Source organism: Mus pahari, chromosome 15 (assembly GCF_900095145.1).
Source record: "Mus pahari chromosome 15, PAHARI_EIJ_v1.1, whole genome shotgun sequence".
NCBI lineage: Eukaryota > Metazoa > Chordata > Mammalia > Rodentia > Muridae > Mus > Mus pahari.
Window position 1 is genome coordinate 21,633,418 of NC_034604.1, and position 24,506 is coordinate 21,657,923.

The window sequence follows — 24,506 nt, forward strand, 5'->3', positions numbered from 1 at the left end:
GTATGTATGTATGTATGTATCTATCTATCTATCTATCTGTCTATCTATCTATCTATCTATCTATCTATCTATCTATCTATCTGTCTGTCTGTCTGTCTGTCTGTCTGTCTGTCTGTCTGTCTATCTATCTATCTATCTATCTATCTATCTATCTATCTATCTATCTATCGAGCCTACCAGTGCATGTATGTGGAGGTTAGATGACCTTCAGTATTGGTTATTGCCTTCCATCTTCTTTAAGATAGGATCTCTTATTTGTGTAGACCAGCCTGGCTGATCTGTAAATTCAGGGCATACTCTTGTCTACCTACCATCTCAGGATCACGTGGGATTACAGACATGTGCTATCATGTCTGGCTTTAAATGGCTTCTAAAGATTTGAACTGAGGTCCTTTTGCTTTTGTGGCAAACACTTTAGCCTCTGAGCCATCTCTCCAGTCTCTCAGATTTTCTGTTTTGAAGTGAAGCATTATTTTGTTAGAATTACACATTATATTTGTTTATTCACTTTTCAGTGAACAATTGAGATGCTTCCCTCTTTTGGCTCTAGTGAATAATGCTGTTGTTAACAGATACAGACGGATATCTTTTTGAAGTCCCTGTTTTAAATTCTTTAGGGATTTCAAACTACATGACTATGTATTATTTAGCCATTTGATTATTGGGTTGCTGTGTTCTATACTGGTTGCACCATTTCATGTCCCCTATAGCCATGGACGAGGGTTCACACTTTAGTTAATACTCATTTTTTTCTTTTTTGATAAAAATCATCCCAACACTGTGAAGCTGTGTTTCACTGTGGTTTTAATTTGCCTTTATCTAATGATTAAGTACACTGAGCCATGAGTTTTGACTACACATTCTATCTCAATGATTCCCAGTCCTGGTGGCACACGAAAATCTCTCTTGGAGCTGTTGACAGGAATTATTGATGTCTTGGTCCCACTGATTAATTTGGAAGCTACAGTATTTGAGGATTGAGGCTGAAGGGTCTGAGTCTTCAGAAATCATGGCACATTTTTGAGTGTTGTCCTTGGTTTAACACTTTTTAACCCAATGTGTTAATAAGATATATATATATATATATATATATATAATTTTGCTATAGAGTTTGCTGAAGGGATCCTCAATAATTCTAGGATGGTTCTGGTTATTTAGATGTTTGATAATTTCCATCTCAATTTTGAGCTGCAGAAAACAGGAGAAGGGTAGTTGACTGAGATTAGTTGCCAATGGCCAATGATTTAATTGATCATACTAATGTAATAAAGCCTTTAATAAAAATGAGTAGATAAATTATGGTCTTCTAAGTTGGTGACTACACCAAGATGCTGATGGGGTGACATGCCTACATTCATAGGCACAAAGCTACATACAGCTTGCCTTACACCCCATTTCTTCCACTCGACAATTCAAATTTATGTGTTATCATATACAAGTCATAGTAAATGAAGTGCTTTCTTTAGTTCTATGAATATTCTAGCACATTATCAGTTATTAAGAGGAAACTGGAATTATTCTGCATCGCTAGTGGGAATTTAAATGTAGCAACTACTGCAGGTAACCATAGGGTAACTCCTCAAAAACAAAAACAAAAGTCGACTTTTATAATCCTGCAATTGATAACCAATATATCCAAAGTCAAGGTACAGAGCTGGGGTATAGAGTTCATGCTGTTGATGAAGAAGTACATTGGGTTTGAATCTTTTAGCTATAAAATAGTACCTACTCCAGGGAATTAGTGTCAAAATTAAATTGAAATGTAAGGCATCTATCTAGTTAGTATTTGGAGAGTTGGAGAACTACTTACTATGAGAAAAGTTCCCAGGTATTTTCCTTGGAATGTGAGTAAAAACACTTTACACCTTCTTCATTTTCATTTAGGAGTTACAAACAATATCTACTAGAGGAATGACCAATGAGGTAATGATGACATCCATCCGCACATTACTCATAATAGGTTTGGGGTCGGGAGAAGGGAGAGACATTTATGTTATCATTTGCTCTTGATGATCCCTAGGGGAGACCTGCCCACTCTGAAAGAGAGGACTAGATACAGTAAGACTGACAAGAGCCTGATCAGTGGCTCCTGGCCCTGGGCATGCATAAAAGCCACTTGGGGACCTGTGATGCACTTGATTCCCCAGGAGATTCATTGCCAAGGGTTTTAGGATCAGGTGGCCATCGTCTCTGCGGCTTGGTGAGGGAGATTCTGTTTTTTCTGCTTTTGGAGAAATAAATCTCGTTGTGGATCCATAGGAGGCAGAAAGGCTAAAAACACATCCTGGAAATAAGAAGGAAAAACAGTCAGCACCGAGAGCTCCGTAAATCCCCTTGGCCTAATGTGTGTCAGTAATAAGGTAGGTGAGTAATTGGTTTAAATGTATGATTTCTCATTTGATACAGAACTCCTCTAATTTCTAATTCCTACCCTGCAATGCTGGCTCACATGTTTGGGATAATACCATTATTATGTTCTTTCATCTTGTAGTATAACAAAGAACCAGGTGGCACGATTTCAATAAAAAAATATTAAGTTCAGGTTCTTTTGTCTGTTTTATGCATCCAAAAAGGATTTTCTTTGATAGAATACGGCCATTATTGGATTTTAATTAAGTGACTGGTGATTATGAGAGCCACATTTTTTTTTAGCATTTTATATCTTGCTTTTACAAAGCTCAAAAATCTATAATGCTCTTTGGAAAACCTCATGTTTCATATCTAACCGATTAGCACTAATCAGTCATCATCTCCTACTTTATCACCAGAATTATCTCTTTTTTGTGTGTATAGTTCTTTTTTTTTTAGTGGAGACAAAAGTCCATTCCTGTGAATCTGGATGAGAAAGATCTGGGGATAGAAGCCATACCCAGGAACCACTCTTGGCAAACCGGAAACATTCCAAACACAGCTTAATTCATACTCCTCCCTGTTTCCTCATTCCTTATTACTTACTGCTTTTGGACCTGTAAAACCCTAACAAGTAGTTTTTACTAAATTAGTGTATTAGTAACCTCTACCATTACTGTAACAAAATACATGGGTGAAAGAAACTTAAGGAAAGAAGTATTTGCTGTGGCTTACAGTTTGAGGGCATAATCTGTCATGGAAGAGAAGGCCTGGAGGCAGGAACCAGAGGCTGTTGATCATATTGCATCTGCTGCAGTCAGAAAGCAAAAAGAGAATATTGCTGGGGCTCAGCTCACTTTATCCCTTTTCACTCCTGGAGCTTAGCCCATGGGGTAGTACAGCCCACATTTACAATAGACTTCTTGCCTCAATTAATTTAATCTAAAAATTTCCAAACAGATATCCCTCAGTGGTTCTAGATCTTGTCAAGGTAACAATCAATAAAAACCATCACAATGGTCAACCAAGTCATATATAATGTTGACTAATTTATATAGTATCAAACTTAGAGAAGTGCTGGCTTCAGGCCACCACCAACAAGTCTCCATGAAGCAGGGGAAAGGCTTGTGAATTCATTTTCTGCACATCACAAACACCAATGCTATGGGGAAGGGTTCTCCTCCCATCTGGTTCAAATCCCACTCCCTCCATAGCGTTGTACATTATTGGCTTACAGTTTTATGTAAATTAATTTATCTCTGGTCTCCATCTGGGACTTATATTTGTCTACTCTGCAAGTAAAATAGTTATTTTCCTGACATTGACCAGGTGAAAAAGATAACACCCAGAAGATGAAAAGGCATACTTAAACAAAAATCACATACATGAGTACACACACACACACACACACACACACACACACACACATCTATGCTGTAGGAGGAAACAAACCTGTTAGAAGTCACAAAGGCATATTTTAATCTTCAGCTTATCACCTCTGTGAACCTTGAAGCAGGCTGTTTCTTTGTCTGAGCCGATCATGATGGAGCTAACCAGTTGCTGACCCCTAAGGTGATCTGTTACCTTTCTATACGACTTTATTTTCAGCCACATTTAGTCACAAAACTAAGTGCATTGCGAAATGTGGTGTAATGGGATAATCAGAATACTTCACTATGTCTGTCTAATCTGTTTAATATATTTATATAATAAATGTATAAAGCCATTATAAGAAATAATGTGGTTCTTTCTTACTGAAAGGGACTATAAATTGTGTGTTTTTTTCCTATCTACCAGCACTTGTTAATCCTAAGAGCATCTATTTCTTGTAATCAAGCACTATGTATTTATCATACAATCGTTACCTTATTAGGCTATAATAAATGTCTAGTTAAGTGCATATAGGCTGTTTCTGTTGCAGTTTAATTACCAGCACAGTTAATTAGGCAATACACTCCATCACCATTTCTATTCAGAACTTGACTTTACTAAGCAGGTTTGAAAAAAAAAAAGAACAGTGGACCCAAAATCCTTGCCTAAGAGGCATAGTGAAGACCAAAATACCTCATCAGCACTTACACAGTACCTACTATGTGTCGGCATATTATGCATTTATCTAAAAACCTTCATTTAACAAAGTGCTGCCTAAAGTAAGCATGGTAGGGAGCCAATGACTCTTTCATCTTCTCATTCAATTTAGCAGCTATGCTTGGGAACCTTGGGGAGGAGATGGCTTCTCTGTATCCTGCAGGTAGCTCAGTCTCAGAACTGCCATCAGAAGGTTTCAGAGATCCTGAGAGACACGCGCTCCATATGTGACAGGTTTCTTAGCCTCAGAGCTGTAGTCAGAGACCTAAGGAGGTCCTTAGGAGGCTATAATTCTATGAGGAATGCATTTGAGAATCACCAATGGAGCTCAACCACAAGCCACACCCTGATTCAACTGGGACAGAAAGTGACTTTTAGTTTAAGACCCTGAAGGTTGTCAAGTGTGCTTTTCCTCAGGAAGATTTGGAAAGTAGGAAAGATGGCCAATCCCTTTCCTTCAGAGAGAATGACAGAGAGCCCTTAGAGAATCAAGAGGAAGAAGGTAAGGAAGGAGAATGGTAGGAGAGTGGGTAAGGGTAGGAAATATGAAAATAATAAACATTTGTAAACTAATACTTATGTTGAACACTAAGTTCTCAGGGCTTGGTAAAGTCCTGATGTAGCAGCTCTTATGAGAAGGAACACATTAGGACTGGAAAATACATAACAAAACCTTTTCCAGCAATTAGTTGAAACCCTGAGGTTTAGAACAGGACCATCTTATAACCAAGTTCTTACTTGATAGTTAAAAATTCAAGAATGTTTTTCTGATACTCGGTTCTGACTGTGAAATGAACTTAGGAATGAGTGCTGCCTCTTGTGGAAGGTCAGTAGTGAGTCAAAGTATAGCCGGTGTAAAGTGCCTGAAGTTTCTGCCGTGGTCAGATTTCTCTCACTATAACAAATACTTATGATATGAACTTTAAGCAGAAAAGAGTGCTTATTGAAACTCACAATTGACTGACAGCATTGATTTGGGCCTGTGGCAAGGTAAGCACATCCTGGTAGTAGCACCAAATTTGGAAGAACCAAATCTCTCAGCTCACATCCAAATGAAATGGTGGAGAGGATAGAGTGATGACCCCCACATTCTCTTGGGACATGGAGAGGGTAGAGTGATGAACCCACATTCTCTTGGGACATGGAGATGGTGGAGTGATTATTCCTCATTCCCTTGAGATATATAGAGGGTGGAGTGATGATCCCACATTCCCTTGGGATATGGAGAGGGTGGAATGATGATCCTTCATTCCCTTAGGTCATATCTCTATGACTTCTCAAAGCATTCATATCATTGTTACCCATATCCATTCCGGTTACCCAGTTTCCTCTAGTCTCCATCTTTGACTCCCTTCATTCTGAAGCCTTCAGAAAAGGGCTAAATCACTAAGTCACCCACTGCAGGGAATATATCACTGGGTATCTTAGCCCTTATAATCATGTGACTCATTTCCCATAAGTTCTCTCTTTGCTCCAACTCTTCAACCATTGTATGGGTCCTGTTCTGCAAGAAGAACCCTGACTAATGCAGGGAAGGATGAGGCTGTGTGGAAATAGGAATTACTAATTTTATAGGACATAGGAGCTATGGGAAGGAGGCTTTTAATAAATAGCTAATACATAGCTAAGGAAATGAGGCAAGAAGGCAGAACCAGCAATTCTGACAGAGAGAAAATCAAAGCACAACAAGCCAGATTTGGGAACCTGCTTGACACTTTGGGGGGAAAGGTGACAGAGCCAAGAGATATGGAGAGTAATGAATGACAGAAAGAGTTCTAAGCAATGAGGATGACAGAGGAAAAGAACAGAGCACCCAGGTCCAAAGTGGCCAGAATAATTTTTTTTTATTTATTTTGACTTGAGAAAGGTAGGCTTTTGAGTAAGTAAATGACCAGATTTGGACTTAAATTTAGGAAGTTCATTTACCTTCAGTGTGAGGAATAAATGGTTAAAGAGGACAGAATTAGGTAGACTGATTTAGCAACTGTAATTGTGGTGTGAGCTGATGCTCTGTCAAAGGTGGTAGTGGTGATGGGGGGATAGTCAAGTGTGGATGGAGAGTGACAGATTCCACAGCACCCTCTGATTACGTGGCATGTGAGTGAAAGAGAAAGCAAATGTGATCTCAAGATTCCGACTCAGGCAATGTGTTAGTTCCTCTTCTCATCGTTGAGACTGAATATCTGACTAGAGAAATTTGAGAGAAAGGTGGTTTATTTTAGTTCACAGTTCCGAGTATAAAGTCTATCATGATGGGTGACATCATGGGAGCAGTGGGAACTGTTTCCATCCATGACTGCAGGAGGCTGCTTGTTCACCCCTTCCTGGATCAGCAGAGAAAAGGGAATGAGGTGCTCAGCTGGTTTTTATCCACACACACCCCCCCCCAGCCATCCCTGCTCGTGGTGGTATGGATCATCCCCAGCTTTCTATTGGTGAATCTATTCTGGAAACATCCTCACTCACTCAGACACACTGTACACTCCACTCAGGGCCCAGGTATTTCTCAATCCAGTCAATTTGAAAATTCAACACTAACCTCACAAACAGTAAGACAGGTGTTGCCATTTACTTGCAAACAAATGTGGTGATGGTGGTGGGGAAGATACTTATGGACCTGGAAATTATAACAAATTCAGTTTTGTGCTTGCCATTTAGAATAACAAACTCACGTTAATGTGACATCACTACGTTGTGATTAGATGCAAGAAACTGGCATCCAGTGAAGAGCCCTGATCTGTAATATCAATTACAGATCAGGTAGGGAAGTCACTCCATTTGTGAGCTCTGTAGAAGAAAGAAACTTCAAGACACCTCAGGAGAAGAAACTTAGAAAGAGAAGCAAGTGACAGAGAAGAACATCAGTAAAGTAATTGGAAGAAAATTACCCACATCTTTGAGAGCATATTTATAAGAATACTGTGAATAAAACCTGAATTAGTTTGTACCAAAAAGTTGAGAGGAAGAAACTAAGTTCAGAATGTTCTCAAGAAGTATTACAAAGAAGAATAGAGAAATACAGAAATCACATACCTGAGTGTGGGACTAAAAGAATATTTTTAAAGAAAAGTAACAGCGTGTTTATGGATTCTCCTTTCTTTCTTTCTTTCTTTCTTTCTTTCTTTCTTTCTTTCTTTCTTTCTTTCTTTCTTTCTTTCTTTCTTTCTTTCTTTCTTTCTTTTTTCTTCCNTTTCTTTCTTTCTTTCTTTCTTTCTTTCTTTCTTTCTTTCTTTCTTTCTTTTTTCTTCCTCTCTCTCTCTCTCTCTCTCTCTCTCTCTCTCTCTCAGTCTCTGTTTTCCTTCCTTCCTTCCTTTCTTTCTTTCTTTCTTTCTTTCTTTCTTTCTTTCTTTCTTTCTTTCTTTCTTTCTCTCTTTCTCTCTTTCTTCACTTTACATTCACGTTGTAGCACTTGCTCGCTCTTTCCCTCGGTCCCACCCTCACAAATCTCACCCATTATCCCTTCTGGTTCTCCTCACAGATGGGGAAGCCCCCATTTGGTACCACCAAGCCCTGGAACATCAAGTTGCAACAAGACTAATTGTATCCTCTCCCACTGAGGCCCGATCAGGGAATCCAGCTAGGGGAAGGGGATCCAGTGGCAGGTAACAGTGTCAGACAGCCCTGCTCCAATTGTTTGGGGACCCACATGAAGACAGACCTGTACATCTGCTACAAATGTGTGTGGGGCCTAGATCTAGCCCCTGCATGCTCTTTGGTTGGCGTTTCAGTCTCTGAGCTTCCATGGGTCCAGGGTTAGGTGACTCTATAGGACCTCTTGTGGTGTCCTTGATCCTCTTCCCCATTTGCCTCCACCCTGGCTTTCTACAGTCCATCCCCCACTCTTCCACAGGCCTCCCTGAGGTCTGCCTGATTTTGTCTATGGGTCTCTGCATCTGTTTTTATCAGCTTCTGAATAAGCCTCTTAGGAGACAGTTACGCTAGGAGTCTGTAAGCATAGCAGAGTATCATTAATAGTGTAAGGGGTTGGCTCTCTCACATGCGACAGGTCTCAAGTTGGGGAAGTCACTGGTTTGCCTTTTCCTCGATCTCTGTTCCATCTTATCTCTGTGCATCTTGTAGGCAGGAGAAATTTAGGATCAAAGGCTTTGTGGGTAGACTCTTTCCAGTGAAAACTCCTCTTGGTTACGAGAGGTGGCCAGTTCAGTCTCTATATACCACACTGCTAAGTATCAGCTAGGGTTATAGGCTAAATTTATCAGGACAATATAACCCTGGTAAAGTTTATAAACCTCAAGATGAAAATACCTAATATGTAAAGTGAAAATAGACAAAATTAAGCTGAGAAATAGAAAATCCACAATCTGGATGATTGACAGAACAAATAAATAAAAAGAAAGTACTGAGGCTACAATCTGTGTAATATTGTCAAATGCTTGGCCTAATTTGCTTTTTATAGAACCCTAAACTCAGCAACAGCAGATTATACATTCTTTTCAATCACATATGAATCATATACCAGGAATGACCATATGCTAGCTAATTAAATTAGTCTCAATAAATTTCAAAGAATTGAAATCATGCAGTGTACATTCCCTGAAGGCCACACATTAAATTATAAATCAACGACATAAAGATATCTAGACAGACAAATATTTGGAAATTAAGCAATATACATCTAAATCATCCATATGCTAAAAATAAACTTCAGAATTAAAAAAAATGAACTTAATGATAATGGAAATCCAATATGTCAGAATTTATGAAGTGTAGCTAAGATAGCACTAAGGGAAACTTATAAATTTAAATGCTTATATTAAAGAAAAAAAGTGCTAAAAAAGCAGTTTGTTACCCATCCATATCAAGAAACTAGAAAAAGAAGAGCAAATTATGACAAATACTAGAGGAAGAGAGGAGATGAAGATAAGGATGAATATGGACAAAGTATGAAGTGAACAAGTGATGGAGAAGATGAGCCCCATTTGGTTATGTATGAGTAAGTTCTTCATATATCAGCCCCCAGAGTGGAATAAAAGAGAGGCAATTGCTGAAAGCCCCACAGATATTAGAAATATCACATGCATATGGTCAAACTATATTATACCACAATTTAAATTTATTGTCAGTTCTAACTTTTGAAAACTAACAAAACAAAAGACTTTAAAAATTGGAACATCTGGCCTGAAGAGATGGTTTCCTTAGTAAAATACTGTCTGTGCAAGTATGAAAACTAGACTAATTCCAAGGGCCCTCCTAATAGAAGCTAGGTGTCACCAATGGTATAGCTATATTGTGTTCGTTTCTTTTTTTATGGCATGTCTCTTTGGTGTTCTGAAGACTCTTGTACATGGAAAAAAAGTTTTCTGATATGACTTTCTTGAAAATATTCTCTATGCCTTTGCTAAAGTGCTCTTTTAGTCACCACCCGAAGACCAAGTATGTCTTTTCATGGATCCCAGAGCTCTTGCATAGTCTGTTCAGTCTTACAACTGCATATGACAAAAGATCCACCTGGCTTCTGCAGGTATCCACAAACACTGGTTCCCATACTCCTCCCCCTCTACACAAAAAAGAGTAACAAAAGGGGTCTTTAAAAATAATTTTCAACGCCAAATTCTCTTAAAATTTCTTTGAAAATTATCATGTGGGAAAAAGGAACATGAAGTTTATGTTTGTAAATCAAAAAGTAACTAGGTTGACTAGGAAGAAACAAAATCTCAGATATACTTGAATTTAACTAGAAATAAGTGGATTTTATTTTTATAATGAAAATAAATTCAAAATTAAGTCATATAAAAGGAAGTTCTAAGTAAATACAGAACAATTTTATTTTTTTAAGCAAATTAAGCAATTGCAAATTTTAGACCAAAAAGGAGGTGGGTAGAAATTTTACCAAAGGAAATAGAAAGCTTCTCTGTCTCTCTCATTCTCTCTCTCACCCACAATCTATCATCTATCTATCTATCTATCTATCTATCTATCTATCTATCTATCTATTACCCAATCTATTTATCACCTATCTATCTATGTTCTTAAAAACATTTTTCTAACAGGTCATATTAAGTTAATTTCAGTGTTAATCTTGATGGAATTTTTCTTGAAACTCAACTAGTTATTACTACTGTTTGTGTGGAAAGAAGTCAGACTTATTCTTTTTAAAGAATAATTGTGAATCTTTAGCTTATTAGGATGTAAGACAAAGTTTTAGTAACTAAAACCATACAGTTTGGGTGCTGGGATAAAGTAAAAATAGGCCAAAGTTTAGAGTTAGAGCTGGAGTTAAGTTTAAGGAGATGGGTCAGAGGGTAAGGGCACCAATTGTGAAGCAAGAGTAATGGAGTCTAATTTCTCAGCATCCTTGAAAAAAATAGTGTGGCTGTATGTACTTGTAACCCCTGACCTAAAAAACAACACCAGCAAGATCTAGAGAAGTCACTGGCCAGCCAGTCTAGTTGAAATGGTGAGCTTCAGGATCAGTGAGAGACCCTGTCTAGAAATACAAAGTGGGGGAAAGAAGAAGACAAACGAGGTCCTCCTCTGGCCTCCGGCATGTACATGTGTACATAAATGTTATATACCCCACCTCCCATACATAAACATAGAATAAAACAAATAAAACAACAATCCAAAAGCAAATACATAAAAAACTCTGTATTTGCTATCACAAAGTAGTTAGGAAATGAAAGGCTATTCAGTAAATTGAATTGCCAGAATTTGATTTCCATGTGAAATGAATTTGATACAAGCTTCATAGTAAAAATGGAAATAGACACATATATTACAGATGCAATGTGAAATGGCTTATAACAAAAAGGTGTGTTTTTTTTTTAAGAGAAATGAATGTTTCATCAACAAGACATGTGAGGAGAAATCATGAAAAAAAAATCTTGTATTTACTCACCCTAACTCATGAGCATTCCATATGCCTGAGAGACATTGTATGAATTTCAAAGGTGAGTGGTACACACAGAAAGGATGCTTGCAATAGTTTTAATCGAAGGACACATGGCAGCTTTAGCTTGAACTGATACAAAAGGATGAGCTAGTTTACAGGGAAAGGAGCTAAAGGAAGGTGCCAGTGTAAGTGAGCTGCCACTCACAGTAAGAAAGCTTGGCTAGCCACCACACTGGAACAGCAGCTCAAACACTTTGATGCTTAAGTCCAAGCAGTTTGGGACAAATGTCTTTACATGTGGCAGGAAAAAGTTTAAGAATCCTAAATGTTGGTGAAGACTTAGAGACATGCATCTTTATACATTGTTGATAGGAGAATCAATAGGTAATGAAGACTTTGGAGAGCTATTTATCAATGCATATTAAGGTTGAGAATGCTAATAGTTTATGAGTCTATAGTTTATTTCCACCCTTTACTATATAGTCCACAGCACCTCAGGCTCAGATGAAGGAAGGATGTCAACAAGAGCATCTTTCAGTTGTAATTATGGTAGCAAATTGGAAAAAAACAAACATGTCCATTCCTGTGCAAGGTTGTAAGCTTTAAGCACATTCAATGAACTTTATAGCCATTATAGTCACAGACCCCAGGACATATGTTCAGTAGGATCATTTGAAAATCCTTTAGAGTATAAAGGATGTTGTGTACACCTATGAAAAGTTCACCAACAACACAGGTTTTTGTGGCTTTTCACTTGTAGTGAGAGTAAAATCTCAGGGAGAGAATGATTTGCTCTGTTCAGTAGATATCAAGGTGAATGAGGAGCTATACAATGTATCTCAGTTGTATGTGCACCCATCTATGTTCTCATACAAAGAATAATATCAGGCAAGTATGTCAAGTTATTAATAGCTGTTTGGTTTGGATCATGATGAATACAAATGGAGTTCTTTTCTAAAACGTCACATTCTGGATAGAGATAAGATGAATGAATAAGTTAAAGACATTCCAAACAGAAAAAGTAATAAGAGTGGCGAGATTCATTTAGCAGTCAGAACACCACCTTCCCTTTGCTTCCTGGTAAATGGATGAGCTTGCTGTTCCTGCAGGGTGTCCTGCAGATACTCAATTATCCTTTATCACAGATGCCAGAGCAGAATCTTGATTTGAGCAAGAGTGTCTTAGAACACAAGGTATATCAAATTCCTCCAAAATGTAATGTGTTCATGGATCTTTGACTGAAAGTACCTATGGGCAAATTGACTGTGAATACAATGTGTATGTGGTACCATTTTCCTTGGTGCTGTGAAGATGGCTTTAGGTGGATATCTGAAAAGTTTGACTCCTTCCAAAGAAAGGCTCTGACTTTGCCATGGATCCTTTTTTGGTTCTCAACACCACTTTCTAGAGTGATTCCCTCTTGTATTTAAGAACATATTCTCTCCTGTTTGGCTGTTATGTGGTCTTTGGAAGAATATTCAAGGTTTCAAACATATTCCTTTGGGTAGACCCAGCAAGTGTATCACTACTGACAACGTGTTTTAGACAGTTAGAACACACTTCCTTAAACAGAGAGGCATAGACCTTTATGTATACTTCCACGGGTAGGATTTAGGAAGATAAAGAAAAAAACAGAATCAGGAAGAAACATCTGGGGATTGTTTTATTTGTTTCTATATCACCTTACTTAATTTTTCAAGGCATGTACAGTGAACATGTTTATATTCTTTTATGCTTCTGATGAAATAAAAGGCTTGAAGAGGACTACTTGGCAACAGCTCTGCTTGGAAAGAGAATAAGAAGAGGAGAAAGAGACTGAATCAAGTATGGTGGCTGTAGCATGCTGACTATGTTGGCTAGTTTTACCCAGATTCAAACAAGCTAGAGTCATTTGTAAGAGCTAACATCTACTAAGAAAAGGGTCTCATTCGATTGGCCTGCAGGGAAGGCTGTGGCGCATACTCAGAATTAGTGATTGATAGTGGAGGGCTCAGCCCATGTAGATCGTACCAATTTCCACTAGTTGGTCCTGGGAGTGTAAAAAAATAAAATTGAACAGGTCATGAGCAGTAAGCTGGTAAACTGCACCCCTCTATGGCCTCTGCTTTAGTTCCTGCCATGACTTCTCTTGGATGATGGACTGTTAACTGGAAGCGAAAAATGAAGTAAATCATTTCCTTACTAAGTTGCTTTTGGCCACAGTTTGGTAATAGTGTTATAGCAATAGAAACCCTTAGACAGTGACCTTGATAGTAATAAATCTTTAAGCATTTACCTACCCTTATCTGTGTGCTAAGTATATGCCCAATCCTGTTAGATCATTTGAAACACAGAACACTTTTCACAATTCATGGACCTGGAAGTCTGTTGACATGAGCATTCACAGACAACACAGAAATGGGGTAAGTTCCAACCATTTGTTTTGGGGGAAAGGAATCTTTCTGTTCTTGCCAGAAACATGTCTTTGGGTGCAGGCTTTACAGCTTTAGCTTACCAAGTGTCTTAGTCATGGTTTCTATTCCTGCATAAATGTCATGACCAAGAAGCAGCTGGGGAGGAAAGGGTTTATTCAGCTTACATATCCACATTGCTGTTCATCACTGAAAGAAGTCAGGACTGGAACTCAAGCAGGTCAGGGAGCAGGAGCTGATGCAGAAGCCATGGAGGGATGTTCTTTACTGGCTTGCTTCCCCTGACTTGCTCAACCTGCTCTCTCATAGAACCCAAGACTACCAGCCCAGAGATGGCACCACCCACAAGGGGACCTCCCCCACCTTGATCACTAATTGAGAAAATGCCCCACAGCTGGATCTCATGGAGGCATTTTCCCAACTGAAGCTCCTTTCTCTGCGATAACTCCGGCTGTGTCAAGTTGACACACAACTAGCCAGTACATCCCACCCTGGCATACAAAGTTTCTGCAGGGCTAGGCTAGTATCATTACTAGGGTCAGGGTTTGGTGCTTGCCCATAGAATGGGTTTCTGACTGGGCTGGTTATTATGTTTTCAATTCAACACACAAATGGTGGTAGAGGAAGAGAAAAAATATTATGAGCCTAAAACTGTTATTTGGCCAAGAAAAGCTGTTCTTAATTAAAATTGCTGACACCCTATCTACAAAAAAGCCAAATTCATGCCCAGAAGTTAAACTATTTGCACCATCCAAAATGGCCATAAGTGTTCTTCAAACTAAACTATACAGTGGGTTCTTGGAGTTCCCCTGTAGAACAAGGAATGAATCATGTGGAACTCTTATCTTTAGTCTTCTTCAATTAGTGCTTCCAGGAAGAATGAAGTATTTCTACTTGATAATTTATGGGTTCTGGTAATACTTCATTTGAGAAAGATCATTGCCACGCAGTCCCTTCTATTATAACTCAAGGGCTTGTGGTCTTCAACCTGAGTGTCTTCATTGTATCTGATTTAGCCATTGCTTTGAGCAGATGGTCTTCCATTAATTAGATGTATCATCAAAAGATTTAAGGAGGCTACCAGATTTGGAGTTTTAAAAAACCTAGGGAGCCTGATTGTCCAGAGCATTCCTAGAGAAACTTACTTAAGAGGTGGAGCTTTCAGGTTTAAGAGACTGGATCCTACACTTGCCTTTGTGCCATGGCCAAATACCCCACCCCAGTACAATCTAGGCAGCATTGCACAAGGATATGACACCCTTGCCCCTGAGAAAAAACACTCTGTTCATTTGTATCTGATGATTAACAGCCTACCAGCAGGAGGTGAGCATATTGGTTTAAACTGTAAAGCTACTGGATGTATGAATGATCCAGGTGATGAGTCATTCATCAGTGGAAGACACTAGTATCAGTTAGCTAACTGGAGAACAGGTTTCTTGAATGGAACTTGTACTGACAGAATATCATAGCACTTGGGAAAGAACTGGGGGGAAAAGATGCAAAATTATTCTAATCCGTGGTGTCTTCCTGAGCTGTATCTATCAGAAAGGCATGGATCAACTAACAGAAAAGCTACTTGGTATATAGACTCCAACGTGATCAGCATGTGTTTTCTTCTTTTTTTATCCTGACTCACAGGGGTCATGTGTTATTCTTCTTTGTCAACTTGAGAATATTTGGAATTAACTAACATTCAAACAGCTGGAAAAATTTGGCTTGGGAAAGACCAACCATAAATATGGGCCACACCTTCTGGTGACAGCCCACATAAAAGGACATAAAAAGGAAGTTTTTCAGATTTGCCTGCTTGCCTTTCCTCTTGATGGCAAGTTAATCTATCCAGTGGAGGTATTCCTTTACCTGCATCAAAACTTCTGGATTTTAAAGTAGACTGAAGACTAGGAACTCTCCAGGAATCCTCAGCCCCAGCTTGGAACTACTGAGACATCTAGCTTTGTGGAATGAGCCATTATTGGAATCTTATGCCTTTCCATTATGAGAGAGAATCATTATTGAGCCACCTAAACTCCAGCTATAAATTACTCTAATAAATACCTAAATTCTAATAGTTCTGTTCATTTTGAGAATGATACAAAGAATACAGTGACTTTGATTTTTGCTTATATTCTTGACAGAAATAATTGAGACATAATTTCAACAAATGTGTTTTAAGGGGATACTTGGGTTTTGTTGGCGACTTGTGAATTGATGCAATATCTTGTTTTCAACCAAATGGGGCTAACAAGAACAGAAGGGAGACTAGCTTATTAGCACAGAAGAGCTAAAGAAGGTAGATGTAAGAACAACAATTACTGGTTATTCTGAAGACATTAATTTTTTGTGCCTTATCACAAAAACTGGTCCCTTTCTGAATGGTTTTGGTGGATTTTCCTACATTTTGTTTTGTTTTAATTTTTAAAATGAAAACCAGTGTTGCCAAAGTTAATTTAATTTATGCTTAGCATTGCTGTTTTTATTTTGCTTATTTATTTGGGTCTAGGTTTCATTTTAAACAATGGTTTCTCATAAAGTTTAGATTGGTAAGGATATATATGATCTCACAAAACTGCCCCATTCTTGGGGCACCCTGCATGAGTTATATGCTCTGTTTTGATCCCCAGAACTCATATAAAAATCTGCTCATGTTTGTAATTGAAGTACTGGGGAGCTGGAGACAGGAAGGTTCTGGAAGGTTGTTGGCCCAGCAGGCTACCTGAAGCCTCAAGCCCCAGGTTCAGTGAGAGACTTTGTCTCAAAATACTAAGTCAATAAAGGAATAATGACATGGAATATGATTGAGGAAAATGCCAGATACTGGCCTCTAGCCAATATACCCATCTTCTTGGGAATGAGAATGAGAGCACCATTCTGTGTCTTTTGCTAATGTCTGTACTGTTGATTGTAAGCCTGTATCTTTGGTTTAGGATTCTGTTATCCACCATGTCACCACCTCTTTGGAACCATTCTGTGCTAAGGTGAAACAAGTGATCTTTGTGTGAATTCATTCTGGTTTCTGCATCCTGGGTCCCTGATTCCAAGGGCGCTGTAGGTATGAGAGGCCTTGGGGAAGAATTGTTGACAGGGTTAATGGGGATGAGTAACTCGGTGGAAGTACCTTCCTAGGTACCTGGACACCACCAAAGAGGCCAACACATTCATCCACAAGTCTGCTTCCTGCACACCTGGATTTGATGTCATTTCATTCTTTCTGTTTTATCTTGATCGTGAACTATTTTTTAAAATTATTCATAAAAACAATTTTTCTCTAAGTAGGGAGACTTACATTTTTCCATTTTAGTCAGTTTCTGCAGGATCTTTGTGCTTGCTTTCTGTGTAAGGTACTCCAGCTGCCTTTTCCATCCAGCAGTAGGATTTTAGTCTGAGCACAATGACTTGAAATAACGTAAAGGGGCTAAGTATTAAAATTCTAATTAAATGTACAAATGTACTCTGACACATGGACTGATGGAGCAATAGGGAAATATTACTTATGCTTAATGTTCATCAGTAAATGCCAGTTTGTGGTTATTATTTTATTTATGATTTTCTTTGATTTTAACTGTTAACGTGTATGAATTATCTGTGTTATAATTAGACAGAGAATACTGTTTATCTCAGGCTTTTATTTCTACTGTGATTTCATTACCTATGAATCTTATCATCCTATTTGTAAAAGACAGAGTCTTTTTAATGTGATCAGATTAAACAGCATAAAATCAAAAGTAAAGGAGAGAAAACTTTCAATAATAATCCTTAAAATGATAGTATCTTACATGAAACATTTCCTTATGCCTCTGCAGGGTCTTCAAGCCTCACGCTCACAGTTTTTGTGGAAAGATTTATTGACTTTACTCTCTTATCTGATGTACCCTTCTTATGATATTTTCATAGGTCTGTGGACTTTATGTGGTATGCATATAGTATGTATGGGGCATAGTGGCATGCATGGCTCTAGTTTCAGAAGTTGTGGAGTGGAAGCAGAGGATCAGGAATCATCTTTTCCTGAAGAATGAGTCTAAGGGAAGTTTGGGCTACATTAAACCCTGTTTTACAAAATAGAATAGAGGCTGGGGAGATGCTCAGTGGTTAAGAGTACTTGCTCCTTTTAAGGAGGACCCAGGAACAGTTTCTAACACTCAAACGGCAGTTCAACAGCACCTATAACTCCAATTACATGGAGTCTGGTGCTCTCATTGCTCTCCGTGGACCGTCGGCACAGACATAATACATAGATATTTATGCAGGCCAAATACCCATCCATATAAAATAAAATGAAAAAAAGATACATAAACACACACACAGATACACATAGAATATAAACATGCATATATAAATAGAATATGTAAACCTTATATTTATAATATTACTACATTTTATCATGTATATGATATAAAGTTTGCCAGGATAACTAAGTGAAGAGAATGAAATCTGATGGGTTCAGACTAGAAGGTTTAGAGAAGAAGTATGTAGAGAAGTCCTCTCTCAGGAAGCATGCATTTAAATGGGTTGCATGACCTATATGAAGAGTTGGAATGGACCCCATAGCAGTATAATTTCAAGAGTGATATTGAAGAAGGCAAACTACATTTTCCCAAAAAAAGTGTTGCTTATGGTTAAGGAGATAAGTATTAACCTTCCTAAGCATCAGCAAATGTGGAGGTAATGAAATATTTTCCTAATACCCTAACAGCACAGAAGCTAGAGCCTTGATTACTGTGATTCGTGACAAGAGGCTAAGTCACAGAAAGTATCTATTCCTGTCACATGCTATACATGTCACATAGAAATGATATTTACCATTTCTCTGTCTCTCCCCATCTCTCTCTCTCTCTCTCTCTCTCTCTCTCTCTCTCACACACACACACACACACACACACAGTGCTCTACCATAGTTCTCAATCCTGCTACTTTCTTCTTCTCCAAGTTCTGAGCCCTCCTGCCAGCTGTTGCCAGCTGTCTTTCCTCAGAAGGTCTTGGTAACATTCCACAGCTGAGCCCAGCAGGCGCCTGCCCCAGGCCAAACAAACATTAACAGAAGAGAAATCTTTCAGACTGGGCACCGGGGAAAAGTGATCTTGATGCTGTCCGTGGCATGAGCCGGGGCGATTGATGAGTTGGCATTCTGTCCCCGAGTCATCAATCATACAGAATCAATCCTGGCTCCCTTAGGAGCTAGCCCCCGGCTCACATAATTCTCTCTCCCTGCCACCAACCTGAACAGTCTGATCCCAGTGGTGGGAGCTGTTTTGTTCTGCGTTCAGCATTGATTCACTTGGCCTTCAGTAGTGTTTTCTACATTCCCGAGAAATGTCACTTAATTTATCCTCTCGGAGGTAGCTAAGTTGCCTGGGTTTCACAGCATTGAGTGGTTCAGGCAAGCAGTGAAATATGTCTGGCTTCTCACATCTAAGGTATGTGGACCTTGGAGTCTCTAGGGCTGAAATCTGGACCCCTCTGTGTGCATGTTTCTGCACTCAACCATGAGGCCGAAGCAGTGGGTTGACAGAGTCCAGGATTAGGTCATCCCAGTCAGGTGCGCTTGTTATTTTCAAGGTTTTACTCCATGGCTAAAGGCCCATAAGAATGGGGCCTATACACATTGCTCTTCAGCACCTTCACCTGTGGAATAACGACACTAAGCAACCCGTCTCATGGAGTTGTAGCATTGAATTCTGTGACGGCCATGGTGCTAGCATGGTGTGGAGGCCGACTAATCAGTAGGCATGATTGCGACAACAAGGACACAAAATTTCTAGCACTGACTATGGAGATAATAAAGTTGCTAGCTGCGAAATCAAAAGCTTTAAGAAGGCGGCCTTTCTAGAAAGAATCACTGTCTTAATGTGTCTTGGAGTCCAATCTTATCAGTACTTACTTGTTTCCATATCTGCCCAAATGAGTCCCATGTAGTAGAGGGAGAGCCTCACAGTAAAGGTGTCAACAAAATGTAGCATGCGGTGGATAGGACCACAGCTTTTCTGAAGGTCAACTCTGGAGGATGAACCCAAGGAGGGGGGTGGTCTGTTTCTACTCTGCAGAGTCCTTCCTTCTTTGTCAAAGGGGTTCTTCTAGTTTACTACATGTACTTCTTAGGACTAAAGGTTAGAGAAAGAGGCAAGTAAGAGAAATGGCTCAAAACAGGCCAGGCTTATAACCATGGGAAATGCTATGGTATTGGGAAGGATGGCCTGGTCCTGCCCAGACCCTTGAGGGACTTCAGGGAACTGCCTGAGCTATGTAGATCACCATGTCTGTCTGTCCTTCTCTCCTAGCAAACAGAATCACTTTTCCAAGAGATTCTGAAGACTGCTTTATTTGTTAGAAGACAAGGAGGCACTAATAAATTCCTCTGTGTGAGGTATTTAATTACATAATAATGTGTACACTAATCAGAGTAAATGTGTTTGTGAAAACACCTTGATATGGGAACAGTTAATCACCCAAGGCATTGCTTCTTAACACACCTTGGAAGTTAACTTAATTAAATTAATTAGAACAATGAAAAAAATTGAACTGTTTATTGGTCCACGATGGCCTGAAGAAATGCTCCCCTCAAATGCAAGAACATCTCCCAAATGCAAGCCATTTCCCCCAAACTCTCAGCCCTTATGGTTATGGCTGTACCCCAGGAGCCTGCAGCCGGCAAAAGCCTTCCCCTGGGCTTTCCCTTGGAGTCATTTCCTGTTGCAGACAGAAGGCAGTCAGTGTTTGCCTGAACACGTGTGTGGAGACACACCACACACACACACACACACACACACACACACACACACACACACACAGTTCTTGTCTTCATCAGAGAAGCTCAGGGAAATCTAAGATGCCTTTATCCAGAACTCTAATGTGCAGCTCACATGCACCCTCTGAGACCTGGGTTCTAAAGGGTAGAGGGTAGAATACTTCCTGATCATTGTCACCAGTGTCCTTACAGTTTTCTGTTAATCAGGATGGGGGTCATCTGAATTTGTGTAGTGTTCTCAATATAGCACCATCTTAAGTTCGTCCTTTCCTATTTATGTAGACTTTGCATAAGGTGATGTAAAAGGCAAGGCACCCACTACTTGGAATATATACGCTTCATTATTTAGTCCCAAGAAGAACACACTTACAAGTCATCGTTAGAAGTAAACAGTGTGCATATGTGATCAGTCATTGAAGAATGAACTTGCTTATCATGGACATCAAGAGCCAATGGAAGAGGAGATTTTTCCCTAGGGAGAGGAGTGTACAGAGTGATAAGCATAATGGGAACTCCAGTTGTTCACCCAAATCCAGAAGCAGGAGGCTTCAATACTTGGTGAGCTGTGTACACCAGGTTTGCACCTCTCTTAGGGAGCAGTATGCTTGAGAAAATGACTGCCTCAAAACCTTATAACAGAGCCGCCTATCTGATGGCAGTAACTAAGAGCAAAGTTGTGTTTATGTCCTGAATTTCCAGCTATGGAAATTAAGAGACTTTGTAACAGATAACTTCAATTTCCTGTTGAATTCACGTTCTTTTTCTCTTGAAAAAAATCAGAGTAAGAAAAAAAAGACAAAACCCCAAACAACCAAAGCCCTTCTATAGTCACTCCTCTTTCTGAAATTGGTGTGAGTTCCAAAAAGCACAGATCAGGGCTGAGAGCATGGCAGAGCCTCCTTTTACCCTGTGCCACTGGGCAGGATCTGAGGGTTCGTCTTTTTTAAGATTTACCCCTGATCTATCAGAATCTTCTCAGTGGAACCTCTCATGAGTCAGTTTGATCAGTGAAGCAGAAACATAGGACTTTGACACAGTTCTCTAACTGGCCCAGGTATTCAGGTGTCACTGCATCGCTCAGCTGTCAAACCGATTCTGGCTCTGAAAACAAATGTAAAGTCATCTTTAAGCTCCTTGAGTCTGCCTTTGGGCAGTGAAGGCTTGTGCTCTTTGGAATCCATGAAGGGAATTGGAATGGGAAGACTCTGTCCAATAGGGTAGAGATTTGTAACATTAAGTAAAAGCACCCAAAGTTGTTAACATTCCCCAAAGTTGGTCCAGAGCTGGAGATGTTTCCAGTTTAAAGCCTGAGAATACCCTCCTAAAGAGGAAGGATCCCTGGGTAGAAAAAATCAGCACTGCCAAGCCAAAGAGCTGCAAGAAAGGGACTGCAGGGACAGGCCTTGACCTGTGTCTTTCTCTTCCCCATCTTCCACCAGGGCTTCAGGAAAGCAGAGGTTGGACAGCTTGGAGTAGCACAGAGGATGAGGGGAGGAGCTAGCAGGGCAAATATGGCCATACAGGATAGCCAGCTGGTGTCAACTGATATTAGTGAGAGGAAAATATGCTTGAAAAAAGAAAGAAATGAAAACCTATCCCACATTTTATTTGAATTATTCTTTGTACATCAGGTCCATAACCTATTTGAGTCTACTTCTAAAAGTCTCCACATACTGGGCTATAAAGCTCAATTGGTGCTTAAAAGCTCAGAAGCGCTTACTTTGCAAGCATGAAAATCCACGTTCAATCCCCAGAACACATATTAAGACAAACCAGTTATGTGGTGGTTCATGCTTTGAATCTCAGTGCTGGGAAATGGCACAGGTGTATCCCTGAGGGCCAGTTTAGTGTACTTGGCAAATTCCAGGCCAATGTTTCAAAAAAAAACCTGGAAGACACCATCTGTTGAATCTGGTCCTACATATGTGTGTACATATATGCACATGTGTACACACACACACACACACACACACACATATATATATATATATATATATATATATATATATATATACCTGTATCAAAATAAAGGAAAAATATTCCATATATTTCAGGCCAACTTGAATTTCTGAACTTCTTACTACATAGTATTCTATTTGCTTGTATTAGGGAGAGCCTAATACTGCAAGTATTCTATAAACAGGAGAGAGAAGGCTGGATTGGAGCTGCATCCAGCCTTCAGGAAACAGAAGAGCAGAGAAATTCCACGGGATAAGAGAGTGCTGGCCAGTGATGGACAGAGATTAGATCTGGGCTCTCAAATGTTAACAAGTTTCTGAGTCTAAGTCAGATTTTTTAAAATGGCACTCTAATCACATGTAACAGGCAGTCCGAGCACACCTTTTCCCATTACTCAATTGGTTACTTTAACTAACCCACACTAAAGTTTTAATACGGAGGATGTGCTAATTAGTGACATGGCACAGTTAAGAGTCTATTAACGAATTTAGGTCAAACAACCTTTACAGAAGTCAATACATGCTGCATGCCCAGAAATGTGAAGGAGTGGAATATAGATTAAAGGAAACTAAAGATGCTCCTGAAGTCACTAAGGAGGGATGGACCATGAGAATCAGGGCCTAGGGGTAGTCTCAAAAGATGGAGGAAATTATTAGTACAGTTTGTTCTCAGTGACCTTGACTCATGCCATGTTCATTTCATCTCTGGTCTTTATTTATTTTACTATCACAATGTCTGGAAGACCCAGCCCATGGCTTCTTCCAGTTTTTAATGTGCAGAGGAAATCCTAGTTCTCCCAGTGAGCTTACATCTACCATTTCAAGAGACCATGACTTCATATTTCTGAGCACCTAGAGGTCAAGATACCCACCTTGAAACTTTTTCAATTTACTTGTACATAGAGAACTCTTTCTCTCCAGTAACGCCATAGGTGCCTTGCTTTTGCATAATTAACTTTGGACTGTCCATCTGTGTTCTAGAAGAGGATACATTATACATGGGACCTGTGGGGAGATGTGTTCAGTTGTCATGTTTTTGTCAGAGAAATCTGTTCTAGCATCTGGAAAAATGCACACACAGGACATTTAGATTTTCTGGTGGTAAGATACTCTCCACAAATAGTTCTCGTGCAAGGACTCCACACTCACTGAGCAGATGATCTGAGTTTTCCAGCCATTTATCCATCTCTAAGTTAATGTTTTTCTCTCAGATGATTATGGAAGAAAGATGAGAATGTAAGTGGAAAAGGTCTTCCTTGCCTCATCAGTTCAATCCACCTGCAATTATGGCCCCATCAGATGGGCAAGACAAATGCACTTCCAAACAGGATTCTAGAGCATGCCTGGTGTGCTCTTCTGGCCCTCTGCCCTTCCCCTGAAGCCCTTCTTTCAGGTCTCTTTCCTGTTCCTCCATGATCTCATCCTTAACCTGAAGCCATTATGCTGGCCTTGTGGCCAAGGTAGGAACTGGGAAGCCATTTTCCTTTTACCATCTCTTTTTGTTGACCTGTAACCTCTTGTTAGCTCTTCAATGTTAAGTATTCTTCATGAAGTCCAAATAGACAAAGCAAGTAGGAAAAAGGAAAAAGAATTCATTTCCTTTGCCACATGGCTGGTTGTCTTTCCTCTAAAGTTCATACATAAAACCTGGAACATCAGTTACACAGGGAGATAACAGCACATGTCAGGAGGAGTATCTGAAATGGTGTGAGGAGATGGGGAGAGGCATGTTCACTGCTGGGACCCTAGAGGATATATATCAATGTCACATGCCTTCATACACTTTCTTTGATCACAGAAATTGCTCTGGAGTTGATGTATTTGTTCAACTCTATGGCACTAATTGGGGAAAAGCTAATTTAATCTGGTTAAACATTCTGTCTCTTTAGTGCATGTATGGCCAGGTCACTTCTGAAGCTCAATTCTGCTTATTCAATTCTAACCTGTTTATTTCAAGTGACTTAGGAAATCTGAGGTTAAAAAAAAAAATTCACATTGGGTTGTGAATGAAAGAGTAGAGAGTATGCCTAGTTCTGTGCTTGTTTCTAGGGAAAAATACACACAGAGAAACAGACACAGATACATACATACAAATGGGAGAGGAGAGA

At 39.4% G+C, this 24,506-nt stretch overlaps 1 long non-coding RNA gene across 1 annotated transcript in view; it reads left to right on the plus strand.

Moving 5' to 3' along the window:
- LOC110332882 overlaps positions 1–24,506 on the plus strand; it is a 47,220-nt gene that overhangs the window by 18,781 nt on the left and 3,933 nt on the right. The window contains exon 2 of the long non-coding RNA XR_002381050.1: positions 20,723–20,998. This is a non-coding gene — a long non-coding RNA (uncharacterized LOC110332882). The remainder of the gene's footprint in view (positions 1–20,722; positions 20,999–24,506) is intronic.